Source organism: Oryctolagus cuniculus, chromosome 15 (genome assembly GCF_051225735.1).
Source record: "Oryctolagus cuniculus isolate XC-2025 breed Fujian yellow rabbit chromosome 15, ASM5122573v1, whole genome shotgun sequence".
NCBI classification, from domain to species: domain Eukaryota; kingdom Metazoa; phylum Chordata; class Mammalia; order Lagomorpha; family Leporidae; genus Oryctolagus; species Oryctolagus cuniculus.
In genome coordinates, this window is record NC_142881.1 from 60,684,345 (window position 1) to 60,703,271 (window position 18,927).

General features: G+C 44.6%; 1 long non-coding RNA gene across 2 annotated transcripts in view; it reads right to left on the reverse strand.

Moving 5' to 3' along the window:
- The window catches only part of LOC127484130 (uncharacterized), a 49,934-nt gene that overhangs the window by 11,803 nt on the left and 19,204 nt on the right, over window positions 1-18,927 (reverse strand). Inside the window, exon 1 of one of the 2 annotated variants that reach the window (XR_016222239.1) lies at window positions 18,806-18,927. The exons of the other annotated variant lie outside the window; for it this stretch is intronic. This is a non-coding gene — a long non-coding RNA (uncharacterized LOC127484130). The remainder of the gene's footprint in view (window positions 1-18,805) is intronic. 2 annotated transcript variants of the gene reach the window in all.

Genomic DNA, 18,927 nt, shown 5'->3' on the forward strand with positions numbered 1-18,927 from the left:
TGGATCAGGGCAGCTTCAGCCTTTGCAGCCATCTGGGGAGAGAACGAGCAGATGGAAGACCTCGCCATGCAATTCTGCCTTTCAAATAAAATGAATAAATTTCAAATAAAAGTGGAGCAGCTGGGAAATGAATCATTTCCCATATGGGATTCTGGCATCACAGGAGGCGGCTTAACCCCCTGGGCCACAAAGCTGGCACCTCACCGAACAATTTTCAGCAGGAGTAACTTAATCAGATGTGTTTCAACAGGTAAGGTGCCTCTGGCACAGTATGGAAGAAGGCTTGAGGGCAGACCAGGGTCCTGTTACGTGGTTATTGCAGTCATCGTTCAATAGGCCCTGATATGCGTCTGGTGCTGACTGCCCTTGGTGCTACGAATATCCCTCTAAAGGGAATGACAGCTGCTTTAGGAAAGCACACATTCCAGAATGATTTTTCTCCTTTCAGCGTTTACAGTAGAAGTCTGAGTGGCTAACGAGGAAAACCTACAAGTAGTATAAAATTCAGACTGCAATTTAAACCTGCAAGGAGGCACCAACAAAGTTACAGTTAAAGTAGGTTTAAGAATTATTTTTCTGTAAAACTAGAGTTAGACTCTGGTCCAATCATTCGTGTTCTTTCCCTGGTCAAAACGCCCACAAGGCTTGGATGAAACTGTAGAAACAACACTTAAAGGCACGCAGTAATCACTCCCCAGTACCGTCAGACACAGCTTGCCTTTCAGTATTCCCGCCACGGTTAGCATGTTGCAGTGGGAAGCACGTTTGCTCTGAAGCCACAGATACTTTGATCATCATCTGACTCCACTTAATATCTACCACTGAGACAAGTTTTATACCTTGCTAAACCTCATCTGTAAGTCTGGTGACGGTAAAACCTCTACACGATTAAAAGGGATAACAGCTGCACATTAAAAATTGTTTGAGGCTGACCTTGTGGCACAGTGGGTGAAGCCGCCCCCTATAAGCGTGCCGATGCCGGCATCTGGCAGCCCATATCCGACGAAGTCCCAACTTCTCCACTTCTGATCCAGCTCCCTAACGTGCCCTGTTGAAAGCAGCCGAAGACGGTGCAAGTGCTTGGGTCCCTGCACCCACCCAACCTCCAGAACAGTCACTGCTGCCTCCTAGGGTTTGTATTATCTGGAAGCTGCAATCAGCGGTGGAGCTGCGCATTCAACAAGGCACCGCTACGTGGGACAGGTGTATGCTCACTGACATGCTGACTGCTACGTTAAACCCGTGCCGTTGAATAGCGTCTGTGGTGAGGATTACTATGTGCAAAACCGGATGTCAGACAGAGCAGGCTTCCCCTCGAGCTTCTGCAGGTAAACTCGGTGTCCCAGTTCACCTGTCCTTCCTTGCACCAACATCATGCTATCTCAATTTATATGTATATGTATATGTATATGTATTTTTTAAAGATTTATTTTATTTATTTGAAAGATAGGGTTACAGAGAGAGGTAGAGACAGAGGAGTCTTCCATCCACTGATTCACTCCCCAATTGGCCGCAACGGCCGGAGCTATGCTGAACTGAAGCCAGGAGCCAGGAGCTTCTTCCAGGTTTCCCACATGGGTGCAGGGGCCCAAGGACATGGGCCATCTTCCACTGCTTTCCCAGGCCACAGCAGAGAGCTGGATTGGAAGAGGAGCAGCTGGGACTAGAACTGGCACCCATAAGGGATGCCGGCGCTTCAGGCCAGGGCTTTAACCTGCTGCGCCACAGCGCCAGCCCCTCAATTTAGATTACTTGGTAGTATCTTTAGAAATTTGGTAGTGCCAGTCAAATATTATAAAAAAATAATAAATAAATGATGGTGAATAAAAAATAATAAATGATGGTGAAAGATACATTAATACATTGTAAGTAAGGATGCAAACTCTAGTACAACTATTAGGTAGACAGTTTGGAGATTCCTCAGAAATCCGGAGATACATTCACCTATGACCCAGATGTTCCAGTCCTGGGAATACACCCAAAGGAAATGATATCAGCATATGAAAGTTATCTCTTCTCAGAGCACCTCAGTCCACAATAGTTAAGATACATAATGAGGCCAGCGCCGCGGCCCGCTAGGCTAATCCTAGCCGGTACTCTGGGTTCTAAGTCCCGGTTGCTCCTCTTCTAGTCCATCTCTCTGCTGTGGCCTGGGAAGGCAGTGGAGGATGGCCCAAGTGCTTGGGCCCTGCACCCACATGGGAGACCAGGAGGAAGCACCTGGCTCCTGGCTTTGGATTGGTGCAGCATGCCAGTCATGCTGGCCATTTGGGGGGTGAACCAACGGAAGCAGGACCTTTATCTCTCTCTCTCCCTCACTGTCTAACTCTGCCTGTCAAAAAAAAAAAAAAAAAGATACATAATGAACCTAGATGTCCATCAACTGATGATCAGATAAAGAGAATGAGGTAGGTATACATGATGGACTACCACTCAACCATAAGAATGAAACTCTGTCTTTTGCAACAAAATGGATTCAAGTGGAGACTACTTAGAGTGAAATAGATCCATCCCCAAACAACTACTATCATGTTTTCTGATATGTGGTAGTTAATATAGAATACAAAAAAATCTAATAATGAAACTGACATCTTATGATTTGATTACTGTCTACAGTCCCTGTCTATATTCCTATTTTACTGTGACCTTTCCACATTTTACTTGTTGAATATTACATGTAGTGGTACATTTAGCTGTGATTATAAAGTAAGGTGAAATTATTTTATTGCAAAACCAAGGGGAAAAAAAGAAATGGGGACTGACGGGGGAAGGTTGCAGAGACGGAGGGAAGTATGGTTATCTCCTTAGAATTCTACTGATGGGCAGTTCCAAGATGGTGGAGTAGGGAGGCAGCTTACTGCTCTAACCCAGAAGATAGTTTAAAAAAAGTGGAGATAGTGTAGTCTCAGGAAAGAGTTAGGAAAAAACAGCAGAGGAAACTCTAGCGAAATTAGAGGGACGTTGTGGACCTATGTGGAGGGCATGGGCACCCATGGCTGGGGACTCCAGCAGCTGAGAGCCTACACATCAGAGCGGGAAAGTGAGGTAAGATGAGACTGCAGTAGGCCGAGACGCTGGGGAAAAAGTGGCAGGAAGAGCCTAGAGGGAACCCAACTTGAAGCCCTAGGGGGAAAGTGCACCAGCCAAACTAGAGGAGAGAGAGAGGAAAAAAAAAAAAAAGGACGAAAGGATGGTAGGGACATGTTTCTCTTTTTCCGATCACCTTACAAAGGAAAACAAGCTGATAGAGAAGGCGCCATTTTGGACATACATAACAGCTGTGCCAGCTCGTGTCTGCGCCTGGCAATCAGCTGAGTGGAGACTCCCGACTCTGGTGGAGAGAAATAACAGGGGGCTAGGAGCTTGTGACTGTGTGAAGCTTCTGAGCATGGATGTGAAAAAATAACTGAGGCTGTGTGGGAGAACTCACAGTGTGGCTGGGACTTTGAGCAGTCTCAGTGGGAGATGCCATAAGCTCAGGGGTTCCTGGTTACCTGGTGAGAGACATTGTTGGGGAATCTGAACTCACACTGAGGACTGAACAGATCCTTTGTGTGGTCCTTGGGACAGAGCAGATGAATATTATACCCACTGGAGCTAGTGCACAGGCACTGGTCTCCATGGAGGAGAAGAGCTCAGCTGAGCAGAATATACTTCCCTTCTGATTAAAAACAAAACAAAGCAAACAACAACAACAACAACAAAAAACCCACAAAACCAGAAGACTTACCATGCCAAATCTGGGAGTATCACCTTAGGCATGCCCTTAACCCTAGAGAACTGAACAGAGCTCTCTGGCCACACCCACTATAAACCTCTAAGAGATTCACTGAAAGCAGACAGTCCACTTATCTACAGAGTCATAGTACAATGATAAAAGCTGCCACAGCTGGAAGTGGGGGGAGAAGCAGAAGAAACCAACAAGTATTTCCACAAATGCTGAACAAAAAAAAACAACAATCCAAGAAACAAGAACAAGGAAGACAACATGATGCTCCCAAAAGAACACAACACTTCAATACTAGATTATGAAGACAATGAGATGGAAGAAATGCAAGAAATGGAACTCAAAAAATTGATCAGATTACACAGAAGTAATCAAAAGCAAATGCATGAACTACTGAAATCCATGCAGGACATGAAAGAAAACCTTTCCCATGAAATTGAGATCTTAAAGGAGGAATCAAAATGAAGAATTCAATAGAATAAAAAATGCAGAGGAGAGCCTTAACAGAATCATGAGGCAGAAGAGAGAATACTAGACTCAGCAGACAGAGCACAGGAATGTATACAACCAAACCAAATACAAGAAGAGGAAATTAGAAACCTAAAACACACTCTTGGGAATCTACTGTATACTATAAAAAAACCAACATTCGGGTTCTAGGAGTTCCTGTAGGCATGGAGACAGAGAAAGGATTAGAAGGCCTTTTTAGTGGAATACTAGCAGAGGACTTCCTGGGTTTGGAGAAAGAAAGGGATGTCTAAGTGCAGGAAGCACACAGAACTCCCAATAGACATGACCAGGAAAGAACCTCGCCAAGTACATGTAATCAAACTCAACACAGTGAAACATAAAGAGAACATAAAGAGAAGATTCTAAAATGCAAGACAGAAATGCCAGATTACTCTCAGAGGATCTCCAATTAGATTCACAGCAGAATTCTCATCAGAAACCCTGCAGGCTAGGAGAGAACAGTGCAACATAGCCCAAGTCCTAAAAGAAAAAAAAAACTGTCAACCCAGAATATTACACCCTGCAAAGCTCTCATTTATGAATGAAGGTGAAATAAAGACCTTTCATAGCAAACAGAAATTGAAAGAATTTGTCACTACTCATCCAGCCCTGCAAAAGATACTTAAAGATGTGTTAAATACAGAAGCACATAAAGATGGTCATCAATATGAAAGAAGGTAAAAGGAAGAAAATCTCTCAGTAAAAGATCAAAGGAAGTTCAAAGTATAAATTAGAAATATCTTTGGAAAAGTGGCAGGGCAAAGTCACTACTTATCAATAGTCACATTGAATGTAAATGGCCTCAACTCTCCAGTAAAAAGACACAGAATGAATGGATTAGAAAACAAAGCTTATCTATTTGCTGCTTACAAGAAACACATCTTTCCAACAAAGGTGCATGCAGACTCAAAGAGAAAGGTTGGAAAAAGACATTCCATGCCAACAGAAACCAAAAAAGAGCTGGTGTAGCCATCTTAATATCAGACAAAATAGGCTGGCGCCACGGCTCACTAGGCTGATCCTCTGCCTGCAGCGCCAGCACCCCAGGTTCTAGTCCCGGTTAGGGTGCTGGATTCTGTTCCGGTTGCTCCTCTTGTAGGCCAGCTCTCTGCTGTGGCCCGGGAGTGCAGTGGAGGATGGCCCAGGTACTTGGGCCCTGCACCCGCATGGGAGACCAGGAGAAGCTCCTGGCCCTGGCTCCTGGCTCCAGATCAGTGCGGTGCACCGGCTGCAGTGCAACAGCCGCAACAGCCATTGAGGGGTGAACCAACGGAAAAGGAAGACCTTTCTCTCTGTCTCTCTCACTGTCCACTCTGCCTGTCAAAAAAAAAAAAAAAAAAAAAAAAAAGAAACAGATAAAATAGACTAACACAAAAACTGTTAAAAGAGACAAAGAAGGGCACTACATAATTATTAAGGGATCTATTCAACAGGAAGATGTAACTATTATAAACATATATGCACCTAATTACAGGGCACCTGGCTATTTAAAAGATATGTTAAGGGATTTAAACGGAGACTTAGACTCCAATATAATAGTATTGGGGGACTTCAATACTCTACTTTCAGCAATGGACAGATCAACCAGGCAGAAAAATCAACAAAGAAATGGCAGATTTATCGGCACTATAAACAAAATGGACCTAACATATCTACAGAACTTTTCATCCTGCAGTTGCAGAATACACAGTCTTCTCAGCAGTGCATGGAACTTTCTCTATGATTGATCACATACTAGGCCATAAAGCAAGTCTCAGCAATTAAAAAAAAATCAAAATCATACCATGCATCTTCTCGGACCACAATGAAATGAAGCTGGAAATCAGCAACTCAGGAATCTCTATAGCATATGCAAACACATGGAGACTGAACAACATGCTCCTGAATGAACAGTGGGTCATAGGAGAAATCAAAAACTTTCTGGAAGCAAATGAGGATAACAACACAACATATCAAAACTTATGGGATACAGCAAAAGCAGTGTTAAGAGGAAAGTTTATAGCAATAGGTGCCTACATCAAGAAATTGGAATGGCACCAAATAAATGAGCTATCAATTCATCTCAAGAATCTTGAAAAACTACAGCAAACCAAACCCAAAACTAGTAGGATAAAAGAATTAGAGAAGAAATCAACAAAATTGAATCCAAAAAATTTACAAAAGATCAGCAAAACGAAGAGATGGTTTTTTGAAAACAAACAAAATTGACACACCACTGGCCTAACTAACCAAAAAAAAGGGGGGAGAGAAGACCCAAATCAATAAAATTAGAGATGAAAAAGGGAATGTAGCAACAGACACCACAGAAACAGAAGTCCTCAGAAATTACTACAAAGAGCTGTATGCCAACAAACTGTGAAACCTGGAAGAAATGGATAGATTCCTGGACACATACAACCTACCTCTATTGAACCATGAAGACATAGAAAACCTAAACAGACCCATAACTGAGACAGAAATTGAATCAGTAATAAAGGCCCTCCCAGCAAAGAAAAGCCCAGGACCAGATAGTTAAAAGAACTAACTCCAATTCTTCTCAAGTTATTCAAAACAACTGAAAGAGAGGGTTCCTTCCAAATTCTACAAAGCCAGCATCACCCTAATTCCTAAACCTGAAAAAAATGCAACAAAGAGAATTGACCAATTTTCCTGATTAACACACAAAAATCCTCAACAGAATTCTAGCCAATCAAATCCAACAACACATTGGAAAGATCATCCACTCAGACCAAGTAGGATTAATCCCTGGTATGTAGGGATGGTTCAGCATTCACAAATCAATCAATGTGATACACCACATTAACAAGATGCAGAAGAAAAACCCTATGATTATTGCAATAGATGCAGAGAAAGCATGATAAAATACAACACCATTTCATGATGAAAACTAAGCAAATTGAGTATAGAAGGAACATTCCTCAACACAATCAAGGCAATTTATGAAAAACCCATGACCTGCTTCACAGTGGATCGAGAAAAGTTGGAAGCATTCCTGCTGTGATCCTGTACCAGACAGGGATTCCCACTCTTACCACTGCTATTCAATACAGTACTGGAAGTTTTAGTCAGAGCCGTTAGGCAAGAAAGAGAAATCAAAGAGATACAAATTGGGAAGGAAGAAGTCAAACTGTCCCTATTTTCAGAAGATATGATTCTTTATTTAGGGGATCCAAAGAACTCCACTAAGAGACTACTGGAACTCATAGAAGAGTTTGGTAAAGTAGCAGAAATCAACAGCCTTTGTATACACAGACAATGCCACGGCTGAGAAAGAACTTCTAAGATCAATCCCATTCACAATAGCTACCAAAAAAATCAAATACCTTGGAATAAACTTAGCCAAGGATGTCAAAGATCCCTACGGTGAGAATTACAAAACTTTAAAGAAAGAAATAGAAGATACCAAAAAATGGATAAGTGTTCCATGATCATGGATTGGAAGAATCAGTATCATCAAAATGTCCATTCTTCCAAAAGCAATTTACAGATTCAATGCGATACCAATCAAAATACCAAAGACATTCTTCTCAGATCTGGAAAGAATGATGCTGAAATTCCTTTGGGGACACTGGAGACCTCGAATAGCTACAGCAATCTTATACAACAAAAACAGAGCTGGAGTGTGGGGAGCAACTCGGACTAGACTAAGTTACTGGAATTAAGACTTATTCTATGCATCTGCTCTCCACAATATGGCGCTGGGAGTGGAGTAAACAGCTTCTACACAGCTGCCTCTCGCCAATTTGATTGAGCTGCAGGAGCTGATCCCGCTCCTGATTGGAGGAGAGCAGTGTGCTCGGCGTGTGGGTAGCAGAGTTGGGATTGGTGGAAGAGGACTATAAAGGAGGAGAGAGACAACATGCACCAGGAACATCTAAGGGGAACACCCGAGGAACATCTGAGCAGCCCCCGAGGGAGCCGGCCGGCGGTGTGCCGCTCCCCCGTGGAAGTGGGGAAAGTGGCAGGGGGCACCGCCCTTCCACGGAGGTGGAAGGGTCGGTAGCCAACCCGGGAAGGACCAGCAGCAAACCCGGGAAGGGCCGAGCAGACAAAAGAACAGCGCAGGGTCCTGTGTCATTCCTCCATGAAGAGGGGAGCAACACTGGAGGCATCACAATACCAGATTAAGACATCCTACAGGGCAGTTTTAATCAAAACAGCCTGGTACTGGTACAGAAACAGATGGATAGACCAATGGAACACAATAGAAACACCAGAAAATCAATCCAAACATCTACAACCAACTTATATTTGATCAAGGAGCTAAAACCAATTCCTGGAGTAAGGACAGTCTATTCAATAAATGGTGCTGGGAAAACTGGATTTCCACATGCAGAAACATGAAGCAAGACCCCTACCTTACACAAAAATCCACTCAACATGGATTAAAGATCTAAATCTACAACCTGACACCATCAAATTATTAGAGAACATCGGAGAAACCCTCAAGATACTGGCACAGGCAAAGACTTCTTGGAAAAGACCCCAGAGGGACAGGCAGCCAAAACCAAAATTAACAACTGGGATTACATAAAATTGAGATGTTTCTGTATAGCAAAAGAAACAGGAAAGTGAAGAGGCAACCAACAGATTGGGAGAAAATATTTGCGAATTATACAACTGATAAAGGATTAATAACCCGAATCTACAGAGATCAAGAAACTCCACCACAACTAAACAAACAACCCACTTCAGAGATGGGCCAAGGATCTAAACAGACATTTTTCTTTTTTTTTCTTTTTTTAAGAGAATAAGATTTATTTCTTTAGCTTCTAAAATGTGCCAGGCATTTATTTATGCATTTTTTCTATGTATGAGGATGAATATCCTACTTCATACATACTGCTCATCCTCTGATGTTAAAAGTTAAAGGTTAAGCCAATGAAATCCATCCTGCAGTCTGGCATCCCCTCTTCCTCAACTATCATAGGGATGGCTCCTTCTCACCCTTTAATTAGCAGCTTCAGTGTCAGACTGAGAAAGATTTCCGACTAAAAGCTCCACACTTACCCCAGCCCTGTTCTAGCTGCTAATTCCCTCAGTATTCTGTAATCCAAAATCTTCTGATTTCTTTACATGAAGGATTTTAATCACCTTAAAGTGTCTGGTTTACTTTTTTTTCTTTTCTCAACATAATAGCAGTAGCCTCTATCTTTATATTTAGTATATAACTGTCCTAGCACATAGTTGTTAACAACAGTAACGTCCAAAACACTTGAAATCTTATGATCAAGGCCTCGAGTGCCAAATCACTATATTCCCATAGATTTTCAATAATAATCTACTGGGGCTTAACATTCCCCAAACTAGAAATCTACATGCTTATTCTAATTTTCCCATTCTTTGCTCAACACTTCAATAGATGTTTTTCAAAAGAGGAAATCCAAATGGCCAACAGACACATGAAAAAAATGTTCAAGATCACTAGCCATCAGGGAAAAGCAAATCAAAACCACAGTGAGGTTTCACCTCACCCTGGTTAGAATGGCTTACATACAGAAATCAACTAACAACAGATGCTGGCAAGGAGGTGGGGAAAAAGGGACACTAATCCACTTCTGGTGGAAATGCAAACCGGTAAAACCACTATGGAAGACAGTTTGGAGATACCTCAGAAATCTGAATATAGCCCTACCACATGACCCAGCCATCCCACTCCTCCTCGGAATTTACCCAAGGGAAATTAAACTGACAAATAAAAGAGCTATCTGCACCTCTATGTTTATTGCAGCTCAATTCACAATAGCTAAGACATGGAATCAACTGAAATGCGCATCAACAGAACACTGGATAAAGAAATTATGGGATATGTACTCTATGGAATACTACACAGCGGGAAAGAAAGAGAGAGAGAAAGAGAGAAAGAAAGAGAAAGAGAGAGAGAGAGAGAGAGAGAAATCCAGTCATTTGCAACAAAATGGAGGATTCTGGAAAACATCATGCTGAGTGAAATAAGCCGGTCCCAAAGGGACAAATATCCTATGTTCTCCCTGATCTGTGACAACTAACTGAGCACCTAAAAGGAAACTTGTGGAAGTGAAACTGACACTATGAGAAGCAATAACTTGATCAGCCCTTGTCCTGTCGAGGAATAGCTTACTATTTTTATTCTTTTTAGTATTTTCTTTTTCTACTTAATCCCATTGGTTGAATTCTTAACACAAAAATATTCTTAGGTGTTTAAATTTAACTGAAAAGTGATCCCTGTTAAAAATGAGTGGGAATAAGAGAGGGAGGAGATATACAGTTTGGCACATGTTCCCTTAGACTTACCCTTAAGAGCAAAGCTAAAAACTTGCCATGGGTCTCTAAATCCCATTATGTTGGCAGGTACCAATGCCACCTTACTTGTGAAAGTGATCAGTTTAAGTCCATAACTGATCATAAAGATAGGATTAAGTGTCAAGGGATCACAGAAATAAGAGTAAGTGTCTATTAATAATAATACATAGAATTAAAAAGGAAAAAAATGATCCAACAAAGGAAGCAGGCCACACAGAAGACTCATGAAATGACAAATACCCTAAATAGTACTCTGGCCTCAGAATCAGCCCTTAAAGCATTCGGATCTGGCTAAAAAGCCCATGAGAGCATTTCAAGCATGGAAAGCCAAGACACTGTGGCAAAAAATGACCTACATGTAACTGCAATGGCATGGATACATAAATGAGACCAGGGCAGGACTCTCCATGATGGCTAAGTGGAGATGACCAGGATTCCTCTCCGCTCCCATGGAGTGGAACCAAAGTAACGACACTGCACTTCCAGGCTTGTGCCTAAGGGAAAACTGTGGAGCTCGGCAGGGTGGCAGGGAGGCGTGAGACTGCAGCATCAGAGAAGAGTTTGTGCTCTGTAAACTGAGACCCCAGGACCACGGAGGGGCATTCGCTAAGAGGGAGAGCTACAGCAGACCCCTCCTCCAGGGTGAGAGGCGATGGCAATGCACACTACAGGGGGCTCCACAGCCACCACGGGCTTGGATCCTAGCAAGGATGGTCCCCTGGCTTCAGAACTGGTACTCACCTTGTCTCCCCTCAAGTGGCGTTCCACTTGTTTTAAACATTTACCATCTGTCTGAAATGTAGACACACGGGCGGAGGTTTTCTGTGTGCTCGGTTATTCCTCAAACGCCTGCAACAACCAGAGCTGGGCCCAGCTCATGCCAAGGGCTGAGAACTCAGCCTGTGTCCCACTCTGGTGACATGGACCCTGCTACTCAGCCACCAGATACCGGCTCCCAGAAGCTGGAATCTGGAGCAGAGCCTGAACTCAACATGAGTCCACTGATCTCAGATGAAGGCACCCAAGTGACATCTTAACTGCTCCCCACTGCCTGCGCTGTGATATCCCTTTGACAAAGGGTCACTGTTGGATGCCACAGAGGACAGAGGCCCTTGCGTGTCCATCACACTAGTGAAACCGACTGCAGCTTCACAAACCTATCTCAGTCCAGCTGCACCAGTGTCCTGTACTCCATGGGTCATGGGTCAGGGGTCAATGGTCAGCACAGAAGAGTGGGCACTACTCCCACAACCTCCGAGGAATAGGTGCCAACCTCTGCAGACGCAGGGCCTACTAGGTGGTCTTCCTCTTTGCCCCAGAGCAGTGCACGCTCTTTCTGTGCTGGCTTGGGCGGCCGTGGATGCATGCGCTAGACTCAGACCCACAGCAACAAGGGTCAGTGCAGCGCGCTGGCTCTGGGGCCGCTTTAATACTCCATCATCATCACAGTCCCAATCAGGCCAAAACAAAGAAACACCCGAGTTAAACTGGCCTAATGCGCCCAACAGACTTAGAACATGCCACCCAGCGGGCAGAATGCACACTGCTTTCCTCCGCAGTCTCTGGCGCAGGGCACGTGTCAAGCTACAAAACAGATCTTACTAAATTCAAGAAAATTAAATCATATCGCATTATCCTCTCCGAGCACAAGGCAGTAAAGCTAGAAGACATCAGCAAAAGAAACTCTAGAAATATTACAAATGCATGGAGCTACAACAGTTGCTCCTGAAGGAACAATGGGTCATTGAAGAAATTTAAAGGGAAAGCTAAAAATTCCCTGATCTAATGCAAATGGAAGCACTACAAACATAACCTTATGGAATAGCAAGAGATTCTAAGTGAGAAGCTTGTAGCAGTAACCACACACACACACACACACAGTGGGTTAAAGCCTTGGTCTGAAGCGCCGGCATCCCATACGGGCACTGGTTCTAGTCCTGGCTGCTCCTCTTTGTATTCCGTTCTCTGCTATGGCCTAGGAAAGCAGTAGAAGATGGCCCAAGTCCTTGGGCCCCTACACCCGTGTGGGAGACCTGGAAGAAGCTCCTGGCTTCTGATCAGCTCAGCTCTGGCCATTGCAGTCAAAGTACCAGATGGAAGACCTCACTCTCTGGCTCTACCTAACTCTTTCAAATAAATAAATCTTAAAAAAAAATACAGATAGAATGTATCAAATAGAAAATGTAACAATGCATCTCAAGGACCAAGAAAAATGAGAAAAAAATCATCCTAAAGTTAAATGGAGAAAATAAACATCAGAGCAAAGATAGATGAAATAGAAAATACAAAAGATCAGTAAAGTAAGGTTTTTGAAAAGGTGAACATAATTTTCAGCTAGACCATAAAAACAGACTCAAGTGAACTGAAACAGAGATGAAAATGATTCCACAGCAACAGAGCCCCATTATACACTACTCTGAACAACCCATGCCAACACATTTGGAAACCTCAAAGAGGTAAAATTCTGCACCAGTGACTTACCACAACTGAAACATGAAGTCACAGAAAACATGAAGAAAAACCAATAAAGAGTTGGAGGCAGTAACAAAAAAGCTCACAACAGAGAAAAGCCCAGGATCACATGGCCTCATTGCTGAATTTTAGCAAACTAAGATTTAACACTTACTAATCTCAAAGTAGTAAAAAAAATGGAAAGGAAGGGAAACCCTTCCAATTCATTCCATGAGGACAGTATTACTTTGATTTCGAAACCAGGCAAGGATGCAACCAAAAAATAAAAACATAGATCAACATCCCGATCAACACAGCTGCAAAAAGCTCAACAAACTGAATCTAACAACACATAAAAAAGTCATTCATAATGATCAAGTGGGATTTATCCCAGGAGTCAGGCATTTTATTCAACTTATACAAACCAAGAAACCCAATACATATCACAAAAATAGGATGAAAGAGAAAATTCATATCACCTCAATAGACAATCACTCCATAAAATTAATCATGAATTGAAAACCTTGAGCAAATTCATTATAGAAAGAATATATCTCGGAGCTGGCGCTGTGACGTAGCGGGTTAACGCGCTAGCCTAAAGTGCCAGCATCCCATATTGTTGCCAGTTCAAGACCCGGCTACTCTATTTCTGATCCAGCTCTCTGCTACGGCCTGGGAAAGCAGTAGAAGATGGCCCAAGGCCTTGGGCCCCTGCACCCATGTGGGAAATCCAGAAGAAGCTCCTGGCTCTTGGTTTTGGATCGGTGCAACTCCGGCTGTTGCAGCCAATTAGGGAGTGAACCATTGGATGCAAGACCTCTCTCTCTCTCTCTGCCTCTCCTCTCTGTGTAAGTCTTTCAAATAAATAAATCTAAAAAAAAAAAAAAAAAAAAAGAAGGAATATATCTCAACATAGTAAACGGTGTGTTGGACAAAACCACAGTCAACATTATATTGAATGAGAAAAATAGAATTTCCTCAAAGTTCTGGAATCAGGAAAGAATGGTTACTCACTACTTTTTTTATTTAAATATTTTCTTTATGTATTTGAGAGATGGAGAGAGAGAGAGAGAAAGGTCTTCTGTCCATTGGTTCACTTCCCCAGTGGCCGCAACGACTGGAGCTGGGCTGATCCGAAGCCAGAAATGAGGAGCCAGGAACTTCTTCCAGGTGAACCAACAAATGGAAGATCTGTCTCTCTTTCTCTCTCTGTCTCTCTGTCTCTCCTTTCTCTAACTCTGACTTTTAAATAAATATATAAATGTTTAAAAAAAAAAAAAAAAGACAAGACAGGGGCCCATGCTGTGGCATAGCAGGTAAAGCCACTGCTTGCATTCCAAATGGGTGCTGGTTCGTGTCCTGGCTGTTCCACTTCTGATCAAGCTCTCTGCTAATGTGCCTGGGAAAGTAGCTGAAGATGGTCCAAGTGCTTGGGTCCTGACCCCACGTGGGAGATCCGGAGGAAGCTCCTGGCTCCTGGCTTCAGATCAGCCCAGCTCCAGCCATTGCAGCCATTTGGGGGAATGAACCAGGGGATGGGAAGATTCTCTCCAGCTACCTCTTTAACTCTGCCTTTCAAACAAATAAACAAATCTTTTAAAAAGAAAAAAAAGACATTCTACACAGCTATTCCAACCAAAACAAAATGATACTGGCATAAATACAGTCACACAGATTAACAGAAATCAATAAAGATCAAAGAAATGAATCCGTGCATCTATACAACTTTGACAAAACTGCCGGAAACACAATGGAAAAAAGACAGTGTCTTAACCAAATAGTGTGTGGAAAGTGGCATGTCCATACACAGATAAATCAATGATTTAGTCAAAATGGATCAAAGATCTAAATCTAAGACCATGACATGTGAAGCTACTACATGAACTCATTAAGGAAATACTTCTACTCATCGCCATAGGCAACTTTTTTTTAAAGAATCCAAAGGCATAGGAAAGAAAAAGCATACAAGTGTGGTTTTATCAAATGTAGACGCTTCTGCACAGCAAAAGAAACAGTCCACAGGATGGAGACAACCAATAGAGTGAGAAGATAGTTATAAAGTAGTCATCTGTCGGCCGGCGCCGCGGCTCACTAGGCTAATCCTCCGCCTAGCGGCGCCGGCACACCGGGTTCTAGTCCCGGTCGGGGCGCCGGATTCTGTCCCGGTTGCCCCTCTTCCAGGCCAGCCCTCTGCTGTGGCCCGGGAGTGCAGTGGAGGATGGCCCAGGTGCTTGGGCCCTGCACCCCATGGGAGACCAGGAAAAGCACCTGGCTCCTGGCTCCTGCCATCGGATCAGCGCGGTGCGCCGGCCACATCGCGCTGGCCGCGGCGGCCATTGGAGGGTGAACCAACGGCAAAGGAAGACCTTTCTCTCTGTCTCTCTCTCTCTCACTGTCCACTCTGCCTGTCAAAAATAAAAAAAAAAAAAAAGTAGTCATCTGTCAAGGGACTAATATCCACAGTATGTAAAGAACCCGGAACACTTAACAGGAAAATGACCAACCCAGCTCACAAATGGGCACTGGCTCTGAGTTGACATTTTGTCCCTTGATTGGCTTTCAGGGATATGAGTAATTATTTGTCCTGATTCCACAAGTGTGTTTTCGTTCTACATGCCCATGGAGCTATCTGGAAGGAAAGAGATTTTTAATGGCAGATAATAATAATAAAAGGAGCCTCTAATATGAAAATTACACATAGACGTACAAGGCCCCACTCAAGTAGCAGTTATATATCGTGATGGACACCAGGAAACCAACCAGCAGATCAGCTAGGGGCTGGCGCTGTGGCAGAATATGTTAAGCCTCTGCTTGTGGCACTGGCATCCCACATGGGTGACAGTTCAAGTCTCAGCTGCTCCACTTTTTTTTTTTTTTTAAGATTTGTTAATTTGAAAGTCAGAGCTACATGGAGAGAGGAGAGGCAGAGAGAGAGAGAGAGAGAGAGGTCTTCCACCTGCTGGTTTGCTCCCCAGATGGCTACAACGGCCGGAGCGCCGATTTGGAACCAGGAGCTTCCTTCGGGTCTCCCTTGTGGGTGCAGGGCCCCAAGGACTTGGGCCAGCCTCTACTGCTCTCCCAGGCCATAGCAGAGAGCTGGATCAGAAGTGGAGCATCTGGAACTCAAACCGGCGCCCATGTGAGATGCTGGCACTGTAGGCGGCAGCTTTACCCTCTATGCCACAGTGCCAGCCCCAACTGCTCCACTTCTGATCCAGTTCCCTGCTAACGGCATGGGAAAGAAGTGGAAGCTGGCCCAAGTGCTTGATCCCTGCACGCAGGTGGGAGACCTGGAGGAAGCTCCAGGCTCTTGGCGCTGCGGCTCACTACGCTAATCCTCCGCCTTGTGGTGCCGGCACACCGGGTTCTAGTCCCGGTCGGGGCACCAGATTCTGTCCCAGTTGCCCCTCTTCCAGGCCAGCTCTCTGCTGTGGCCAGGGAGTGCAGTGGAGGATGGCCCAAGTCCTTGGGCCCTGCACCCCATGGGAGAACAGGAGAAGCACCTGGTTCCTGGCTTCGGATCAGCGCGGTGCGCCGGTCGTGCCGGCCATTGGGGGGTGAACCAACGGCAAAGGAAGACCTTTCTCTCTGTCTCTCTCTCTCTCTCTCTCACTGTCCACTCTGCCTGTCACACACACACACACACACACACCCAAAAAAAAAAAAAAAAAAAAAAGAGGCAGCTGAGGGCCCAGCAGTCCCGCTGGGTGTGAGTAATCGTGCCCAGTGTGGCTAAGGACCCTACTCTGCAGGCCTGAAATCCAACAAGCAAGCAGCTGAGAACTTGGAGGGCGCCTAAGAACTCAATGGAAACCCGGCAGGCTGGACAAGATTCCTGGAGCCCCAGGATTTCTGGGGTTCAGTTTACTTACCCCTCAGTCGTTACTTCTCACCTAAGTGGTCCCTGCTGCCTTGTTTTACCAAAGATTCTCACTGGTAGTGCAAAGAGTCCAAGTCAGGCCTTCCTGCTCCCACAATTTCACCTCCACTGAAACAGGCTCTCCAGTTCTTAAAATTCTTTCACTCCCTGGTTAAAATCCTTGACGGCTCATGGCCCTCATAGCAGAAGGTACTGGATGACAGGGATGGCCTTTTCTCCTTCGGCTCCCTAAGTTATAAACAACGAGAGCCAAGACTGATGCCATTCTCTCCTCTCAGAAAAGCAAGGTAGGTTTGGCTCAAAGTTTGCTAGGATAACCAAGTGTTCTTACAACTAAAGGGGCAGGAGGCAGCTGATTGGATGCAGCCAAACACAGCTGCAAACACTTCTCATTAGGCAGCTGCCTGCAGGTCTATTTCAGGTGTGTCAAATTTGAGACACACTCAGCAAAGCAGGGATGGGGCCCTCACCACGTCCTTCCTGATGTAGAAATAGAACCCCACACTATATTGCTAAATGTTCAACAGCTGACCAGGAAATACATGCAGCATACAACTTGGATGGCACGTGAACCTGTTCCTCTGCGTAACCCTTCCTGGAACTTTACACTTACTGAAATGTGTAAAACTTCCCTCGGGACTGGCTTCCCACATGGGCACCGGTTCCAGTCCCGGCTGCTCTTCCTCTCGATCCAGCTCCCTGCTGATGGCCTGGGAAAGCGGTAGAAGACGGCCCAAGTGCACGGGCCACTTCACCCACGTGGGAGACCTGGAGGAAGCTCCCCAGTCTTGGCTTTGGATCAGCTCAGCTCTGGCCACTGTTGGCCATTTGGGGAGTGAACCAGCAGATGTACGACCCCCAACCTCCCAAACTCTACCTTGAAAATAAATAAAATCTTTTTTAAAAAAACTTTCCTATAAGTAAACTCTATAAAACCTTTTAGCTCCTAGTTCTTCCAGAAACCTGTCATTTGATTAGTTAAAACCACCTTGCTCCTCAACTGTACAATAAATTTTGACTATTCTCAGCTGTTGTGGGTGTGTTTCCATGTGCAAACGCACAGGAAAAGAATGCTTCAAATTTCTTTTTTTAAAGATTTATTATTTGAAAGGGAGAGCCAGAGAGAGAGAGAGAGAGAGAGAGAGAAAGTCTTCCATCCACCGGTTCACTCTCCAAATGGCTGCAACGGCCAGAGCTGGGCTGATCTGAAGCCAGGAGTATCTTCTGGGTCTCCCATGCAAGTGCGGGGGCCCAAGGACTTGGGCCATCTTCCACTACTTTCCCAGGCCATAGCAGAGAGGTGGATCGGAAGTAGAGCAGCTGGGACTTGAACCAGCAGACATATGGGACGCTGGCATTGCAGGCAGTAGCTTTACCCGCTACACCACAGCGCCGGCCCCAAGAAACCATGGATTTTCTGCCTGGTTACATCACCCCAAAGATATAAGATGATGGATATGTTAATTATCCCTATTTAACTATTTGACAACATATACACACCTTGTAACATTACACTCTATGCTATAAACCTATACAGTTATTTGTCAAATTTTTTTTTTGACAGGCAGAGTGGACAGTGAGAGAGAGAGAGAGACAGAGAGAAAGGTCTTCCTTTGCCGTTGGTTCACCCTCCAATGGCCGCTGCGGCCGGCGCACCGCGCTGATCCGATGGCAAGAGCCAGGAGCCAGGTGCTTATCCTGGTCTCCCATGGGGTGCAGGGCCCAAGCACCTGGGCCATCCTCCACTGCACTCCCTGGCCACAGCAGAGAGCTGACCTGGAAGAGGGGCAACCGGGACAGAATCTGGCGTCCCGACCGGGACCAGAACCCGGTGTGCCGGCGCCGCTAGGCGGAGGATTAGCCTAGTGAGCCGCGGCGCCGGCCCAGTTATTTGTCAATTTAAAATTAATTTTAAAAGCTTCTATGAAGATTATATAAATCAGTATTTTACCTACTTTTCTCCACTGTCAGCCACAGCACAACTTACAAATCCATTGCATAGCACCGGTGAAGCGACTGGAGAGAAACCTCAGTGCAGGCGGCTGTGGTCAGACTGACGATGGGCTGTTTCTAGAGC